The 17,146-nt window shown below is 47.6% G+C and overlaps 1 long non-coding RNA gene across 2 annotated transcripts in view; it reads left to right on the top strand.

Annotated features, from left to right (window-relative positions):
• Positions 1–17,146, top strand: part of LOC113971461 — a 56,697-nt gene that overhangs the window by 33,539 nt on the left and 6,012 nt on the right. For both annotated transcript variants that reach the window (XR_003535558.1, XR_003535559.1), the window contains exons 4-5: positions 4,388–4,541; positions 6,964–7,779. This is a non-coding gene — a long non-coding RNA (uncharacterized LOC113971461). The remainder of the gene's footprint in view (positions 1–4,387; positions 4,542–6,963; positions 7,780–17,146) is intronic.

Below are 17,146 nucleotides of genomic sequence, written 5' to 3'. Positions count from 1 at the left end.
CCTCCACCTCCCCTCCACCTCCCCTCCATCTCCCCTTCACTTCCCCTCCATCTCCCTTCCATCTGCCTTCCATCTCCCCTCCATGTCTCCTCCATCTCCCCTCCACCTCCCCTCCACCTCCCCTTCATTTGGGACCATCCCAGGAAGTTTCCTGGGGTGAAAGGTTTGATGTTGGACTCAGGGATGCTCCACCTTAACCAGACTTAGTTACCAGCTCAGAAACCAGGGAAGTGTCCTCCTCATCCCAAAGCAAAGCAGAGGCAGCAAGGAGAAGATACAGACTTGGAAAAAACCTTTTAAAGAAGTTTATGTATAAAAGGAGAAACTAACCCCTAGGAAATAAATGTTTGACTCGGTGGGTTTGTTCTGTCAAGCTGAAAACTGGAGGAAATTTCTCTTTTGACCCAATTCTATAGGAAAGATGGGGAAACTTACTGTAAAACCTTGGGATGTGGGATGTGCTGCCTCGTTGCCTGTTACCTGTGGGGCAGCTCAGAGTCTCCAGCTCTGGCTGGATGCTGTTCCACTGGAAAACAGGGAAAGGAAGGGAAAAGCAAAGCCCTGAGCTCTCCCTTTCTCCCACTCAGGCTGCTCAGGAATGGCCCTGATCCCCCACCACGACCAATGGATCCTGGCTCTTTTTTTATGGAGACTCCCCACCGAGGTAGACGCCAGTTAAAAGGTTACTGCCCAGCTGTGAAATATGTAGACAGGGTAACAGCTCGATGGCGGGGTGACCTCATATCTCATATTTATTGACTAAATGTGGCTTGAACTAGTCACCACTAGTAAAATAAACCACAGCCCCGAGTACTGCAGGAATATTCCATGGCAGACAGACTCCTAGTTCCCTGTCACACTCTTTCTTTCACTAGAAATTTAAGAAAAAAAAAAAAAAAGAGGCAGAAAGCTTGTTACTAATCTCGTTTCTTTTACAAGGCAGGTCCTGCAGAAACCCTTTCAGTGCAGGTTTGGTTTTTCATATGAGGAGAGCTGGGAATCTCTCACTGTTTGCTCTGATATAAAGGGAAGAATGAACCCTCTGGATTAGTTTTTTGACAATATTCATGTCAAGAAGAAGCTTGATTGGACTGGGACAGACATGTTAGGCTTTAACAGAGAGATCTGGGGTCAGGTGGCTTTTCTGTGACTTCTTTGTCCAGGTCACACTTGTCCTTTCAGGGATGAGAAATAGCCATGAAAAATCAGGAGACTGCCTTCGGTCCTGTCTGCCTGCAGAATTGATGTGGTGTATTTAAAGTGATTAATTTTTTGCTTTTGTGGTGAATTAAACCCATTCAGCACCGGAGATGTTTTCCTGAACATCTCACCCACCTGAAGGCAGGCACAGTGCCCAGCAGGGATGGGAGAGTCAGGAAAAGCCTGCCCTCAGTTCTAGGTGATACCTGCCTAGATCCTTATGTGGTGACACACTCAGAATCTGTGTCAAATGCTGCAATATTGGCTTTAGGAGCCCAGGGCCAGGTACAAGATTCAAGGGTTGGGACAGGCTGCCCAGGGCAGTGGTGGAATCAACATCTCTGGAGGGATTTAAGAGATGTGTAGATGTGGCACTTGGGGATATGGTTTAGTGGCGGCCCTGGCAGCGCTGGGTCAATGGTTGGACTTGATCTTAAAGGTTTTCCCAACTGAAATGGTTTGGTTTTCCAGCTTTGCTGTTGTGACAGTGCTCACACACCCTCAGCACAAAGAAATGGGAGAAAACTGTAACCAGGACACATGGAAGTAGCAAGGAGAGTTTGTGATTCTGGTGCTGTTCAGCCAGGAAGGAGAAATTCAGTTTGTCCCACCCCTGGCACCCCCATTTCTCTGGGTCTCTCTGTCCTGACTCAGCACATGCCCTTTGCTCCAGCCCTGGCCGGGCTGAGGCCACCTGGGCACACACAGCATCGCCCTCTCCAGTCCCCCAAAACCACTGGCCAAGGGACCTATTGCTCACTGCCTCGTCACCCAAACACCTGGGGGGTGTTGTAAACTGTCTGTGGTGGGGTTTATTAGCTCAGGGCAGTCTGGGGGCCGGGGCTGGTGGGATCCCAGTGCCCTGGAGGGTCTGGGCTGGCCAAGTTGCTGTAACGCGCTGCCCGGCGTCACCTCCGTGGGCAAACCCGTGAGGCAGAGTTTCCCTTCAGAGATTTACATGCACGTGGAGCAGGAGTATTGGAAAAAGGAGGAACTTGGCACGGGGATGGGATGCAGATGTTGCAGCTGTGAGCCCCGGGCTGGGAACAGGCTTGGAGCTGAGCAGCTCACGGTCGGGTCGCGGTGCAGAAATCCCCTCCCTCACCCACCAATTTCTCGGCTAAACTCATTAAAGAGGCTCAGAATTCCCAGCCCAAACGAGAATGGTTATTTGGAGGTTCCTGGGGACATGCAGAGGTGGTACCCAGGCTGGTCAAAAGTCTCCTTGGTCACGTCACCTGGGATCTCATGCTAATTGTTATCGTGGTTAATTTTTTTCCAAGCTAAAGTATAGATGGATAATGAGGGGCAGAGAAAGGGGAGGGAATGGCCTTGTTAATGCTCTGTAGAGATAAGATCCCTGCTTCTGGCTGAGGGGGAGCTTTGCCAACAACAGAAGAATCTTCCCCTGCTGATATGACACCCATTCTTCCCTGGAAAACCGGGTTGTGGGACTGAAGTGTTCTCTCTTTCCTCTTTTCTTTTTTTTAGGCAGGAACAAATAATTGAGCTTCCTACTGTCTGTGCTAATGTTTTGATAGGTGACCCAGGTTTGCAGGCGTGGTTGTTCTGTTTGATTCCATCTGTGCCCTGGTTGTCCCAGTTTTTCAGCACCAGAGCAGCCACCCCTGGGCTGGGGCAGCCAACGAGCGCAGTTTGGGGCCGAAGCCATCGGGTTTCCTGGTTTCCACCTGAGCTCATAAATCACCCCAGAGCTGGATTAAAGCTCAGCTTGGATTCACTGGCAGCTCTGCTGTTTTCACTGAACCTTGCAGTGATTTGGATGGGAGCTGAAGATTTATGCATATTTGCAGAGCCCACGGTTCCAGGTCACAGCTTGGACCGAGGCATTACCAGGGAATCATTGCTTCCCCCGGCGTCTTTGGTGGCCTCAGCTGAAGCAAGAGGTTGCTTGGAAAGTGCATCCAGTGCTTATCTCCCCACTGAGCCTCTTCCTGAGCAGTGAGAGACTCGAGAAAAACAAGCCCAAAAAATGCTGATATCAACATTGCTCGGGAAAAATGGGATCTGTCCTCGTGCTTAACTTGGACAATGTCGGATGTAACAATGCTGGGAAGGGCATACAGGCAGATTGTGAGGAGAAAATGAAAAGTGGGGCTGAATACAGGTTTTATTTTGCTTTTCTGATCTCAAGATGTGCAAACAGGAGTCATAGAAACCCCATCTCTGCGCCCCTGACTGGGCTGAGATGATACCAGTGCTTGGAGCGAGGTGATATCCCCCAAAACCTCCTGTCCCAGGGCAATCCCTCCCCCAGGAAAGGTGGCTTGGATCACCAGCTGGTTTCAGCTGAGACACCCCAGCCCTGGCTCCCTCGTGCCAGCCCCCAAAACACATCCCTGCACAGCCACACGTGTTCCCTCACCCCCTGATCCCCATCCCCAAACCTGCTCTGGAGGAACTGGGGCTGTAACAATGTGGCAGTAAAAAATAATGAAATGCCACCATAAAAAGAGATGTGGAAAAGCCATTATTTATTTATACCTTGGGAACTAGGAATAATACACCTGTTTCGTGGGGATGGCTGGCACAAAGCTGGCATTGCATAGTGGTACTTAATAATTTCTTACCACACTTTATAGGCTCTTTCCTGCAATTAATGCTAAATAAAATCAACATTTCTCCAACCAGCGTTTCTGGCTCTCATTAACTCCCTTCTTACCATTCACCATCTCTTTCCCTCTCAGTATCTTTTCTGCTTTGTATTTCTCTTCTAAACTTTCCTTTGCTCTTCGCTTCTCATAAGCTTTGGTCTGTGGCAGCTTCAGAGGAGCTGCTCTCTGACTGAATTAACTGAGATTTGGTGCAGGATCATCCCAAACCGAAGGGTTTGGCAAGGGCTGCTCCTCCAGGTGGAACACAGGCACCTACCCAAGGTGCAGGATGAGCCCCAGAGCATGAGGATGGGAGACAACACCCTCCCCTCAGGCTGATCCCACAGCTGGAAGGGCAGCAAGGTAGCTGGAACCAAGAAAAAAACCTCTGGAGGACCTGATGGGTGGCAGGGAAGAGAAAGGCTGGAAGTTGAGCCTGTCATCCTCTCCAGTGAATTGGAATTAAATGAGTGTGTGAAGGAAAAGGTTATTGGTGGTGCTGGGAGGGGATTTCGGGACAAAACTGGTCCTGAGCTCTGCCCTGAATTAATTGTCTTTCTCTGTTTGTTCAGGAAGGAGAAACTTCAAAGTCTCACAATGACCAAGAACCTCTCCTGCTTTTGCCCTCACTCCTCGAAATTCCAGCTGATTTCCAGTGATGTGATTTCAACACTCTCCCTGGTGTGAGCCTGGGGGATGGCACTGCCTGCAGCACCCCTGGCACAGGTAGGATGGAAATTCTGAGGAAATACAAATCTTCTGAAGGGTCCATTTTGGGCTTTTTACATTTTTGTATCAAAAAATATCAGGCAGAAATATGTGATGTTGGAAATACCCCCAGTTCAGTTGATACTTTCTCTGTTACTTCACTTGATCAGGCCCCAAATGACACCTATAAATTCCCACCCCGAAAGGAAGAGGGAGAATTTTTGCTTCATTAATCCCTCCCTTCTCATTTTCAAAGTGCAGATTTTCTGGCTTCAGTTTCCCTTCTTTTAAACAAACAAACAAACAAAAAAGCCCAACAAAACTCCTGTTTGTTCACACAGGAAGATATTTTGCATGAAATACTCTCTCCCACTCCAAAAATCTCAAAATGCATGAATTTGTTCCTAATTCCACTGAAATTAATTAATATATTTAATATATATATATATTTAATATTTATTTCAGTGGATAAAGTGAACTGGGAGAACAATAAAAAGGCAGGAATTTCCCTGTGCCAGTGAACCCCAGGAGAGAACCTGTCCTGGAACCACAAAGGCAGGAGGGGATCAGCTCAGGGATGGTCACCAGAGCCCCACTCCAGCATCACCAGGGCACTCTGGGCTGGTGTGGGGAGCCCTCCCGAGCCTTTCAAGCCTCACATCAGGAGGGTTTTCTCTTCTTTAATCAGGAGCAGTTGCACACAGGGCTCAGATGGCAGCGGGGCTGGATCTGCCATCTCTGGATGAGGGGAGGGTGGGGGGAAATGGGACCCACATGTTATCAGCTGGTGGATGAAACACAGGGAGGATTATTGGGCAGGAAGAGGAGCTGTGCCTGCTGCCGAGACCCATCTCCTCCCAGCCCAGCCTCCCTGCTCCCCCTCTCCCCTCCCTGCCCCAGCTCTGATGAAAAGCTCGGTGTCAGGGCTCCGGGATTTATGTGGATGCCGGCGCAGCGAGGCCTGGCATCAGAGAATTGGAGCCACGTGTTGCTCCTGCAGGATGAGCTCTGGGCAGGTTTCTGGGCCTCAGCAGAGCAGTGAAATCCCAAAATCCCCCCTTGGCTCTGGGGCTGGCTCGGGTCTTCCCCCACTCCCTCATCCCGGACCTGCCGGCGGCTCCTCCCGCCTGGCTCCCATCACCCAGCCCATGCCCCTGGCAGCACCTCCAGGGCTTCTCCGGGGCTCCTGGGTGCTCCTTTTGGGTGCTCTATCCATCAGCAGTGGCTCAGGAGCCCCATCCAGGCATCCCTGCGAGGGCAGATGAGCAGTGACTCCTTGACCCCAGGACGAGCCGTGCCAGGCTCACCCAGTGTTGGTCATTCCCATGCCAGCCCTTCCCCTTCCACTCAATGAAATGCTTTGTGTTTGTCCTGGCTGAGTTGTCTTTGAGAGTTTTTTTTTTTCAGGCTCCAGCTCCAGTTGTTTGAAGATCAAACCGAACTGCCTGATTTTGGCATCACTATTTAGGAATTATCTTGCCTGGATCCCGCCTGAGTCTCTCCATCTCCAGCACGGGGCTGACACTAATTGCCCATTTGCAGTGCATTTCCAGACACGTGGCTGGAAAGTGCTGCGTGAAAAAAACAGGCATTGTTATTATGAAACCTTCAGGAACAAAATTAATAGATTCATATAACTCCATGGTCATTAAAACAAACCTTATGTGGATGGAAGAGACCAGAACTGCCCAAACCTTTGAGCAAACCCAGATTTTCACAAGGAAGCACAAACTGGTTTTAATCAGCAGTGCCAAATAAGTTTTATTTTCTGAGGTTTCTTGTTCCCCCACCTCCTTTCCAGTATTAGGAATTGCAGAGGAGCACGTTGGCCTGAGGTGAGGAGGGGAACTTTGCCCATCTCCTGGTCTTAATGGATATCCTTTTAGAAAACAACAACAAAATGCTCTGCTTGGGTTGGTTGAAGTTGGTTTCAGCTGCACAGGGATCTCAGCCAGCCTTTCTGAGCGAGTTATCCTCTGGTTGAAGCACTATTTGTCAATAATTTTGGGATAAATTGGGTTTATCCCCATCAGATGTGAGAGATGGTGGACTGTCACCTCCTTGCCTTTGCTCCCTTTAGTGAAGTCATGCAGCAGTTTCCACTTTGCCTCCCCAGAGCTCCTCTGTTTGTTTGGGAGGCAGGAATAGGGTTCTGCCAAGAGGGTGCTGAGGTTGCTCATCCTGAGCTGTCCCAGTGATTCAGGAGCCTGGAGTGGTGGGGCTGTCACAGGGCAGGGAATGGGAACACCCTTGGAGGGAGCCCTGTGCTGTCCCCTCACCTCTGCCTGCACTGGGGATGTTCTCATGGCTTCTGAAGTGTCCTGGCTTTTGATGCCTCGATCCTAAGAAGGCCACCATCCCTGCCTTTCACCAGCAGACTTTCATTATGGCAACAATATCTGTCTGTCTGTCTGTCCCTTTGCCTCTTTCCTCCATCCAGGCTTTGGGCTCTCCATGGGCCTTGCCACCATGTGCCTGGGCTGCTGGAATCTGGGGTCATCAAGTGATTACAATGGTTGTCCCTGTGCAAAGCTGACCCAGTGCTGGTCACTCAGCACCACAGACCCTCCATTTTCACATATCCCAGAGGGCTTCAGCATCCAGGGCAAACAAACTGTTGCAGAAGGTCATGTTGGCATCTAATGCTTCACATGAAGCTTGTAAGTCACTGATGGTGGGAGATTCATCGAGGGGAAGGAAAAGGAAACCTCCCTTCTCACTTTGTCTTGCTTTCCTCACACCCAGTCCAAGCTCATCTCTGGGGTGAAGGAGGTGGAAACTTCACCTCAAGGAGGAAAGGCTGGGAGAAGGTGAACACCCCTCCTAGTGAACACCCAATTTTTGGTGAAAGCTGTGCTCTCTGCTTGCCAGCTCATTTTCAAGGGCTAAATTTAGTGTCACGTCTTGCAGTGACGCGCGCGGAGGAGGATTTTGGGATGACACATGGATCAGCCTCATTCCTGCGTGGGAAACTTCCAGGCTCTGCCACTTTCACTGTCTGGAACAAACGAGCACCTTCCTGCTGATGCCATCAGACCCACGTGAGCCCCAGCCAGCCCTGGCAGTGTGGAGGAGAGCAAGGTTGTGTAACTCCCTGGCAAAGGTGTGTGTGTCTGTTTGCAATCCATTGTATCCTGCTCACGGGTTTAGCTCCAGATCAGCCATGGGATTTAGTCACCCACCTCTCTGTAATTACTTTGGTATGGAGATGTTTAATTACGTTTTGTCCTCAGCTAAGCTTGGTCCATCCCTTTGTGTCTGGGCACAAAGATGTGCAGCAGCTTTCAAGCAGCTGCCAGTTCCTGGTGTTGGTCAGATCTTCATGTTTTCAGCTCAGTTGGCCCATCTCCAAGTGCTAAAGTTGGTGATCTCACATTCAGGTCTAACCCAGCCTGAGTTCACAAAAATGGCACAGTCCCTGCACTGCCAACAAGTGCCTTCAAGCAGGAATGACAGTGCCCCAAAGCCTTCTGATGCTGCTGGAGATGGTGACAATGACCCATAAAAGCTGGAAACCTCCAGATTCTTTGGCCAGGTGGGATGTCCCACTGATGCTTTGAAGGTGAGACTTTGAGTCCCACCAGCCCAAGGGATGAGTGGGTGGGTGGACTCTCTTCAAGAAGGTCCATCCGCTCTGGAAGGTGGTCTTATGGAATCGTGGAATTGTTAAGGTTGGAAAAGACCTTTAAGATCATCAATTCCAGCTGTCAAACGTTTTTTTCCAACCATTAAATGTTTTTAGCAACCTCACTTAAACCCTCTGATGCACATCAATTAGAACCTGAACATAACATACAACAACCAGGTAAGAGCATGAGCAAGGCCCCAATATCTTGATTTTTAGGGCAGTTTTGTGGCCAGCTTTGGCAGCCTGTTTAGTGGTGCCCTGTGAAACGCTGAGGGCACCATAACAGCTCTCTGGGATTGTTTTTTTGGGACATGAGGGTGACAAAGCCCTGGTGATAACTGGATTTTCAGATGGTGTTCCCATGGTCTCACCTGTAGATGTTTCTCCCTGTGAACTCATTGTCAGTACATCCCCAGAGACAATCCCTGGGGGCAGCTGGTGGCATCAACCCTTGTCTCCACTGTGTGTGTCACAAATCAAGTCCCCACAAGCCTCATCCAGCATGACTCCAGTGTTACTCACCGTGTTTATTTTCCATCCGACTTTTGCTTTTTTTCCATTGCTGCACCTTCAGCAGCATAAATAGGAATGGATTTATTTTTTTTCCTGAAACTTTAGATTTTTGCTTTGTGAAGCGACAAAAGAAAATTGCAGAGAGTTGAATGCATCTGGCAAAATCTTCACTTTAAAAAAAAAAAAAATCATTCAACTTGGAGGGAAGTTTCCAAGAGAATATGGCAAAATGTATTATCTGCTCCATTTGAAAAGGAATTGCCTCTAATTGACAAGATGCAGAGGGGAAACTGTTGCTCTTATTTAAACACAGCCCAAACCTGCAGCTCACAAACTTATTGTTAATCTCAGGCTTGTGGTTCCTGCTCCTTTTCACTTTTCATTTCAAATCTGTTTGAGTTATTTTTTTCCCCTTTTATTGTCATGCCTAACTCCTTTTCTGTCTCTCTCTTCAAAACTTGTGTCATCTTGCATCCAGAATCTGTGTTGTTTCACCAAAATATCCCAGGATCATTTGGATATTTTGGAAGCTGCTGTTCAGGCACCTTCTCTACAGTACCTGGTCCAGGTCACACAGACTTTGGGGCTGCTGCAAGTGGAATTACCCATGTTTCCAGGTCAAATATCATGGAAGGTCTCTGATCCTACAGACAAAACACTCACAGCGTTTAGAAGGTGAGGAAGACGCCTCCAATTAAGGTCTCAGAGGCGAAAAAAACCCCCGTATTTCCTTTTAATTGATTTTGGAAACTCCGCCTTCCCAAAAAAGTCGAATCAAACCCGAGGTGCAGGTCGGTGTGAGACAGAGCAGGGTGTTAAACAGGCAACCTACGTCAGCAAGGAGCTCTCTCCCAGCCATCCATCCACCTGGAATCCCTGGGGGCAAGGAAGGAGGCTCCGGGAACGTGTTGGGACAGAGCGGAGCCATCTCGGAGAGGAGCTGCCACCCAACCAGGGAGTTGGGAGAGCGGCTCCGGAGCCACCCAAACGTCTCCTGTTTGATCCCTTCCCACCAGGAGCAGGATGGAAATGTTCATTCCAAGAAATCCCACCACCACCCCCTCACCCCAGCAGGTTTATTATCCTAATTGACTCACGGTGCTGAATTAACCTGCTTGGAAATGTGATTGGCACCGGGAGTTTTCCACTTCAGGACAGACTTTATAACAAAGAATTGGAGAAATCATAAATAGCAGCAGTATTAGATCACTGGTGCTCATGAACTCACCTTGTTTAAGGAATGGCGTGGAAAAGAGGGTTTTCTTTTTGATGGTGCATCCTTAAGAACCGTGTCTGTGTTACTCTTTTGGCACAATTCAATTACTGTTTATAAGAACTTCTGCTTCGTCAAAAAAAAAGAGAAAAACCCCCCAATTATAATAAATCCACTTCAGTGTTTTCCATAAGCTCCTAGCCAAGTTGGCCAAAAACTAAGGGAAGGAGCAGGGAAAAAGAGGTATATATTGTATACTCACTTAAAACTTGGCTAGAAATGACCTTTTATTGTCTTTTTTGTTGTTTTTTTTCCATGCCCAACTTGGCTCCTCGAGCCAAACTCATTGCCAGCTTTCTATGGTGTGTTATTTTCCTATGTGTCAAAAAACATTTAAAAAGCTGCCCCACACGGGTTCTACAAAGGTTTTGCAGGGGCCAGGGTGGAGGAGCCTGGCTTTGAGGGTGTCACCAATGAAGATTCCTGTGATAAAATCTGGATATTTATTGTCAGGTGGGTTTTTTCTGCATCTCTTTTTATTCCCCCCCCGTCCTGCTCCTCGTGCAGCCCAACATGGCAGGGTCTCCAAATGGGCTGTGCTGACAGATGCAGCTGGAGACAGCCATGTGATGTTAATATAAACCTCCTCTGGCAGCTTGGAGAGGCACCAGGAAATCTCCGGAGTGTTTCCCGCCGCTCCTGGCTCCGCTCGGTGCCACTCGGCCCCTGGGCTGGGTCACCACAACATGTGTCCTCTTGTGTCTGAGCACATCCCTGACTTTTCATGCAGAAAAATAAAAAAACAAAACCACCAAACCAAACGATTCTGGGTTCCAAAAACCAACCCCCCCAAACGAGTTCCTGTCATTGCGGCTCATCCATGATGATGTCGGAGCATGGTAGAATAAAATCTGCAGCAACCTTTACATCTGAAGGGTATTTTCTCTTGGAATCCCTCATTAAAAGCACCGCTTTGGGATAAATATAACGACCAAAGTCTCAAGCATATTCCTGTTTGGGATCATTTCATCTTAGAAAGGAAGGAAAATGATTTAAAGCTTCGATACAATTCTTCTTGTGGTCGTGCACTTTAGGTTTGTGTTTCACTGAATTTACTTCAGAGACATGTTTAACTTCTTTTTTTTTTTCCAAAAAATTTTTTTTTATATTTAATTTCATTTTTGGTTTTTGTGCAGCCCCACAATGTTGTTTTTGTGGTGAGCTGCCACGGTGTTACCAACGCATCTGAACCACTGCAGGCAGGGAGGCAGCCACTTGAAAGCAACAATGAGGGCAACTCTGCCCCAGCTTTTATTTCCTGTATGCATTTTGCCCTCTCTAAAGTTATACAAAGGGTAAATCTCTCAGATCTCCTGATCCTGCAGCTGCTTATAAATACATTTAATTTTATGATGCAGCAGCACAAGCTGAGTGCAGCTATAATGCATAAGCTCTAACTTTTGAATCTCATTTAGAAATCTGGTGATGGAAAAGGAAATAAAAGTGAAATTTCTGTGTGTTGTGCAGTTTTGGGGGTTTCCAGGTCTCTCAACTCAGACTCCCCAGGTTCCACAATGATTCCAGAGAGCAGATGGACAGTTGGGCTCAGTGATTCTCGTGGGTCCCTTCCAGCTCAGGATATTCTGAGATTCCAAGATTTTGAGTCTCACCTTGCCTGGCATCTCTGCAGCAGTGAAAGGAACTCGACCGAAGCTCTTCCCTGTGGATCAGCCCTTACCTTTCCCCTGCTCAGAGACTGCAGAAGGCCAGAATCAATCAACTGACTGAAGGATTTATATTGGAACTGGATCCCCATGGATCAGAACTGGAATAACACCTCCATCCCTGCCCGAATCTTCCCGGCCTGACCTTTCACAATCTCCATTTCCTGACCAACGACTCCAAAGAAAATAGAGCTGCTCGTTGGCATTTAATGGAAATCTGCACAAAACTTGTCAAAATACCCCCCTCCACCCCTGTCAGCTGCCTGGGACAAGACCCCTACAGTAGTTTCCAGAAACCCCGTGCAATTACTTACATTTTAAATTATCTTTAATTGTCGCATGTGAGCCGCAGAAACATTTTTTCCCCCACTCTCAGGCAAGACCTCGCTATTAAGAGTCACCCCATAATTGCAGGTTTAATGGGGGGCTGTGGCAGGTCAGGCCTGAGGGTGAGCCCAGGGCACAGCGAGGCGAGAGGGGCTGCAGGGGCTGCAGTGACTGGGGGTGACACATCACGATGGGCCCATCAATTACCTGGGGGCGGTTTGGAGTGTAAACTTTTTAGCCAATCTAAATTACCCCGCCAGATGTTTTAATCCAACCTCCTCGCCCCTCCCCTGCCAGCAAACGCTGCATTGTCTGAGCTCCTGGCATTAAAAAGTCGCTTTTTAGTTTTTTAAGCAAGAGCGAACTTCTTGAGGTTTGTTGTTGTTGTTGTTGTTGTTTTTGTTTGCCTTTTTTTGTTTTGTTTTGGTTTTTTGGGGTTTTTTTTGTGCGTTTTTTTCGTGGGGTTTTTGTGTTTTTTGGGGGGTTTTTTGGGTTTTTTTTGGGTTTTTTTTGGTGGGTTTTTTTGGTGGTTTTTTGGTGTTTTTTGGTTTTTTTTTTGTTTTTTTTTTGGGGTTTTTTTTGTGGGGTTTTTTGGTGTTTTTTTGGTGGTTTTTTGGTTTTGTTTTTTGGTTTTTTTCTGTGTTTTTTTTTTTGGTTTTTTTTTTTTGTTTTTTTTTGGTTTTTGTTTTTGTTTTTTTTTTGCAGGAATTGAGCATCCTTTCTGAGAGATTGTTCAGGTTTGTGGTGGTGGGATTGCACTGAATGAGAATGAAGCGAGGAGGGTGTCACAGAGGGTGCAAGACTGCCAGGGACGAGCCGAGCTGGTGTCAGTGTGCTCAGGAGCTGAGTGACAACTGTTACCCAGCCCAGGCAGGGCCTGTCAAGAGCGTTAGAGATGCTGCACCAGATTTTCCCAGGCTGTTTGCGAGCTGACCCAATGTTCCTGCTGACACAAACCCCAAGAACTGAACCCGATTCGCTCACAGATTGGGGTCAGATGCGAGCGAGAAGGAAAACACTCGTGTGTGAGATGTCTGTGCATGCAGGAGGGGGGGAAATGCTGAATTCACTGTGTGTTCAGATGCAGGGTATTACCTTGCAGAAGTGTGGAGCGGGGAAGGAACCTGGCAGCACTGGGAGCATTTTCTCTGCGCTCAGTAAACTCTGGTTTAGGGTCGGTGGGAAATCTGGCCGTGCACGTGCAGCACGTTGACTGCAGTGCCTGGAAAAAAACCCCCATCTTTGACAACTTAAACCCCTGACATGATCAAAACCACAACCCAGGCCGGAGGAGCCTCAAACTGTTCTTTGTTAAAAACTCCAGCTGAACAATTTGATGTTTTTTATTTTCAACAACTTATCACGTTTGAGGGTCGCTTTTCTTCCCTCCTCGCCTTGTCCCACTCCCAGGTGAGAGAACACTCAGACTTCACCAGGCAAACACTCCTGGGGTGGAACACGCCAAGCAAACACCGAAACAAGGCTGTTTGTAAAGCCTTCAACACTCTGGGCCGTGGAGAGGAGCCCAAGTTTCCACGTAAGGGCCCGGACGGACGAGGATGACGTGAAACACATGGAAAATATGGAAAATGTGGAATAAGTAATAAAATTATAAATAAAACAAATACAATAAAACGGGAACGCAGTTTTACCCGTAATGATTTGTGTTCCTAGTAACCCAAGCCTCCCTTACCTTTGGAAAATTGCATGTTTTTCCAGCGGGGAGCCGAGGGCAGGTACCGGCCCCGCCGGCGTGTGCGGTGGGTTGGCTCTGGGAGAGGCTGGAGCCTTCCCAGGCCCTGCTGCAGCCCTTCCTCTGACAATGACTTGCATCATGATGTCAGGAAAAATCACTTCATCAGGCGGTGGTTAGTGCTGGTGCAGGAATTTCGGCCAGGAATTAATCTGGGCTTGCTCTGGGTGGAGAGATTTGCCTGGCAGAGTGACCCCGATAAGTTTTCCCCCTCTCCAAAAGCTGGGGTTTTAGAAAACCAGAAAATGAACCTCCCTCCCACCCCTGCTCACACCGTGGAAGCTTAAAATATAGAATATTCCTGCTCTCCTGAAATGCTGCAGCCGGGTGGGAGCTGCTGTGCTGTTCCAACACTCTCAGCCCTATTCCAACACTATCAGACCTCCTCGGGGCTGGTTCTCTGCCTGCCCAGCACATCCACAGCTGCAGAGCCGAGCTCCAGGAGCAGGCTGAAGGATTTACTTCCAGCTACTGAAAGGTTTATAGCTGAGAAATGTGGAGCTGCACGGATTCTGCTGCCGGGGGTGTGTCCTCCTCCTCCTCCTCTTCCTCCCCGGGTGCCGCCGGGTTGAGGGAATGTTGCATCATGGACCAAGCTGGGCTGCAGGGACAAATCCCATCCCAAACGTGGCTTGGGGGTCATAATTCAGAGGCACAACTTTGGTGCTGGGAGCAGAGGGTGGTTCCTCGCTGCGTGCATGGCACAGACACCTCATGGGCACTGTTTGAAGGTGATGAGCTGGGATGAAAAATTCCTCCTGGTGTTATTCCCAGCCATCCCTGTCTTTTCTGCTCCATTAACTCTGTGACTGGCCCAAACATCTTCCCTAGGAAGGCTCTCCAACCTCCCAGAGCCTCCCAGCGCTCTGGAGTGCTTTTATTTGACTATAAAGGGCCATTTTGTACAACTTCGGAATTCACAAAAGGGGAATTATGGATGTGTTTGTCTGTGTTTGGTTTATTATCAGTAGGGAGAGGCTGTGCTTTCGTGGGGAGCTGAAGCCCAGCCTGGGATGAGACACTGCCTTCCCTGTGCTGGGACTCGTGTTACTGAGCTGCTGCAGCCCCTGGTTCCTTGAATTCCCTAAAAAACCCCCAAAAAACCCCAAAACTCACAAAAGCCAGAGCGAGACAGCACAGCCAGCTTCCAAACAGAATGGAACCAGCAGAGAGCTGGGGAGGGGAAGGACAAAAACCAGTTTGCCAAGGGAGAGGGAGATGGGGCTGAGCACAACAGAGAATTCGGGTCGTCACCGAGTCACCCCCAGCAGGGAATCATGGAATGGGCTGGGCTGGAAGGGACATTAAAGTTCATCTCATTCCACCCCTTTCCATGGGCAGGGACACCCTCCACCAGACCAGGCTGCTCCAAGCCCCATCCAACCTGGCTTTGAACACTCAAGGAATGACAGAGACGTCCCCACACAACCCCAAAGGCGTTGGATTCTCCCTCTGCCCTTCGGGACACTCAAACTGCCTTTATTTATGCACTTGGTAATTCCCAGATTATTTCCAGGCCCCTCGAGGGTAGAAAGTCTTTTTCCCTCCTCTGGCCCTGAGTCCATTCCAACAGCTGTAACTATTTCATTTTTAATTTACTCTGTACAACTTGTCTCTGCTTAATCCATCAGGACAAGCCTGAGGGTTTCTGACCCATAAATCCAGAGTGAGGAGTGTGGTGGGGTTTGATGGGGGGAAGGAAAAGAGGGGGGAAAATAAAGGGAAAAAAAAAAAAGGCAATGGATTTTGAAGAATTGTCTCTAAATCACAGCCAAATGTGGGGTTTTTTTCTTAGATTATTGCACAGTGCAGAACTGGACCCAACCTGGTCTTACCTCAGCTTTGCTTTTGTCATGGTGACAGACTCTGCCACCTTCATTTATTTAACCACTCAAACCTCCTGCATTTGTCTGGATTTGACCCAAACTCTATCTTTTCCTGCTAATTGGGTAGAATTCTTTCTTTCCCCCCAGATCAAACCAGACTGAGCCATTTCTCTGCTTTTTTTCCCCCACACATGACAGTTTTCCCCAGTGTGAACAGCGACACTGCAACAAAAAAATTGATGCTAAGAGAGAACATTTCACGTTGGAGAATTTTTCTGCCTCGAAAAAAAAATCCAAACAAAAAAAAAAACCCCAAAAAAACCTTCTTCATAAGCCACCGTCTGCACTCCCCACTTGAATTGTTTGACTGCAGCCTGGGTAACAATGAATCAGTTTATTGGGCAAGACAAGAGGGATTTTTTGAGAATTACATGTAGATATAGGAGCACTATAGGAAAGGTTCTAATTATAACTATTAGCTGGGAGAATAAAGGGACACAGTATTCCAGGCTCTGCCGGTGGTTGGAGTTATGCAATACTTTCTGTGCTTTAAAATGTGTGGCAAACGAGGGGATTTTTTAAAGGAAGGATTATTTTTATTTTATTAAAATTGCCCTGGACATTGTTCTGCTGAGGGGCACTTTAAATAATAATAATAATAATAATAACAACAACAACAATAACGACTATATTAACAATAATAACAATAATAACGATAATAACAACAATAATAACACTCATCATTGTCATCATCGTCATCATCCTCTGATGTGCAGACTCTGCTTTATTCCTGTTTCCTCCTGTAATTCCCTGAGATCAAATTGGTGGTGATTATCCAGGGATTAGGGATTAGCATGGTGGTTTAGCTGCTTGTCAAAACCTTAAAATAATAGATTAAAAATAATACATGGATTAAAATAATTCAATTTTCTCATCAACAGCGAAGCAGATGATTTTAAAGCCCTTGTAACCCCTAATGAAAAATGTTATAATTATATTATATTTTTATATTCTAATAGAATCATGGAATGGTTTGGGTTGGAAGGGACCTTAAAGCTCATCCAGTGCCACCCCCTGCCATGGGTAGGGACACCTTCCTCTATTCCAGGTTGCTCCAAGCCCCATCCAACCTGGCCTTGGACACTTCCAGGGATGAGAACTCCACAGCCTCTCTGGGAAACAAATATATAATATAATTATATCCATTATAATATTATACAATTAATTCTATCATGTCAATGCCTGTTGTTATATGATATTATATCACATCTAGAGGAATTCCAATAGTGCCAAGACTGAAGAAGGGACTGATCAGGAGTTCCAGAACTGCTTTTTCTTTTGGTGCTGTGGCAAAGAATGAATGTTTTTTTGGTTAAAAAGTCCCATCCTTAGGCAGTTCCTTTGCCTTGCAGCCTGTCTATGGGGAGAGCTCCTGCCCAGCTGCTCCTGCCTGGGAATGGAGACAAGGACACTTGGATTATGTTAATGGTGCTGCCACAATTCAGGGCTGACAGCCCCAGGCTGGGAGGGCTCCTTGTCGGGGGCTCACTCACTGCCCAAGAGGTTTTTCCAAGGCTTTAAAACAAGCAGAGACCAAAGAGGCTTTATCAGATGACAACAAAATCCAGAGGGATGAGCT

Source organism: Neopelma chrysocephalum, unplaced genomic scaffold (genome assembly GCF_003984885.1).
Source record: "Neopelma chrysocephalum unplaced genomic scaffold, ASM398488v2 Primary Assembly neopelma1_84, whole genome shotgun sequence".
NCBI classification, from domain to species: domain Eukaryota; kingdom Metazoa; phylum Chordata; class Aves; order Passeriformes; family Pipridae; genus Neopelma; species Neopelma chrysocephalum.
Note: the sequence above shows the minus strand (reverse complement) of the source record. Positions and strands in the feature narration are given on the sequence as shown.